Genomic DNA, 2,365 nt, shown 5'->3' with positions numbered 1-2,365 from the left:
CATACCTTCAAAATTCTTACAACCATATTCTTGCTTTCCAAAACTATTGGTATGCAAATTTTAATAACCATTCTAAAATAAAAAATTTGAACAATGAAATTTCTCTCTTACTCAAGAAAATGCATTAAACTTTAGCATATCACATTTTTCTTCTGATGTATCTAAACACTTTGTATTCTAAATTAAACAAAACCAGTATCTGCATTTCAATCCAACCCTTCCGCTTAATTTCAAATCAGACCATCTCATAAAAATATTAAACACAACAATTCTGGCTACCAAACAAACATCACAAAACAAAACATAAAACACAAAACATAATTTTTCCTCTGTTAGTAAATACATGGTATATTAAATGCTGTGCAGCTGGCATTAATTTTCTATAATTATCTAAAAAACAAAAACAGGTCTACCCCTACTGGGCAATCAATCATTACTTAAAATATACAAATACTCTTATTAATATTAGGCAAAACAGGGGAACATTAATACAAATGCTTTTTGGCTTGCTCTTTACTTTTAACTTCTGGTTTTAAACACTAAAAAAAAACATCACCACTTACAATGCCCTTAAAGCCTAGTACAATTTTAATTACATAGCACTGTATACAATCTTTAATTAATTTAACAAAATTATTTATAACCAAACAATTGCAAACTAATTACTTTGCCTGAATTTATATACAAACATTTTAAAGACACCAAAAACTTTTCTCTTTAGCATCTTTACAAAATTCAACTGCTGTTTTCTTAAAATCACTTGCTTGTCTTCCAACAGCCACTTACTAATCCAAATCACCATTCCAAATATTCTCCTGAATATTTGAAATCCCCATGCTTGTGTTCACTTACTTCTTCTTTTCACTACACCCTCAAAAGTTTCCAACTTGCTTTCCAAGCTTTTTGTCTGTTGCCTGCCCGCCTGGGCCCGATCCTTTTTTCCACTGAACCGTTCCCTTTCATGGACACAAACTTGTTCCACTATCAGTTTAACTAGAAGGGTGTGCTTTTTAACTAGCCCCCACCCTTCTGGTCTCTACTGTGAACAGTTATCTGTACTTTCCCACCGTGGGGGCTACATTCTCATGCATATAACTTTAATACAGCATCTGCTTTCCGCCTATCTTATTTAGTATAGGCTACATCTAGTATTAAGCAGCCTTACAGCTGCCAATAATCAGCACATAACACAAAATTACAAAAGTCTAATAAGGCTAACAAAAGCACTTTACATAAAGGTACTTTGGGTCACATAGACCCAAAGCCGTCCTTCCAAATTACCTAGATTTATGCCTAATAACCTACAACTCCCCCCTTTGAGAATACTCAACAAACTTTTGGCTGAGTCTTCTCAAACTATAAAAACAAAAGCAATCAAGCTCTAGAAAGCTGGGGTTAGTAATGAGGGGGTAATTAATTCCACATTCATCCTCCCCATGGACCCGGCAGGATTCGGTATGTGAGAGCCCACACCCACCCTAACCGGTCCACATGCTGGGGAGGAGCACTGCGAATGTTCACACTTGCACCCAGACAGTGTCCAGGTATGTCTCTACAACCCCAAATCAGATGGTACTTCTAATGTATCTGTGAGGGCAGTGGGCCATCCTGGTGCCTAAAATCACTCCGAATGGCCATCAGCTGGTCATTCAGGATTTTAAACATACTAACTCCCACTGCAATGCCTTCCCAGCCTCAGTAATAGCCCATACCATCTCTGCCAGTAGCCTTTGGATCCTAAAACTAATGGCGAAAATGACCTGTAACTCACCAACTCCAATCTGTACTTGGGTTAGCGGAGCTCCAACAATAAAAAACTAAATAAGGGCAATATCATTTACAATCCAACTAGGAAGGGCAATACATGCTGAAGGATTTATCCAAAACACAGGGCGCAGCCTGTAGAATAAACCTTAAAATCCAATTAATACCACATTTTTCAGCAGGAGTCCCAAATTTCTTCCTGCCAGTGTACAATTCTTTGTTTCCTCACCAGGGTCAGTTCTCAATGTCCTTTTAGTCAGGAATTTCTGGACTTTGGCAATGTCAGTGATATAAGTGTTTTTTCTTCTTTTCCACCACCGTCGTGGTTTAACTTCTACGGGGGAGATTACCAAGACATCATCCTGTAATGGTTTTGCTTCTTTCAAAAGAATCCAATAACACAATGGGGGCTGCAAGTGGACAAGGGAGAGGTTAACCAGTACGTCACCTTGTCCTATTTTCCTGCTGTTTAAAAGCACAATGGAGCTAGAAAAAAAAATAGGCCAATCATCAGTAGCAGAATTCTCCTGATGTGAAGGGGTCTTTTTGCAGTAAGAATCATGGGTCCAGGCAGTCAGTCTCCTGGTTCCAAGGAGTGGCA

This window comes from Mauremys mutica, unplaced genomic scaffold (assembly GCF_020497125.1).
Source record: "Mauremys mutica isolate MM-2020 ecotype Southern unplaced genomic scaffold, ASM2049712v1 Super-Scaffold_100101, whole genome shotgun sequence".
Taxonomy (NCBI): Eukaryota; Metazoa; Chordata; order Testudines; family Geoemydidae; genus Mauremys; species Mauremys mutica.
This window is presented reverse-complemented; position numbering follows the sequence as displayed.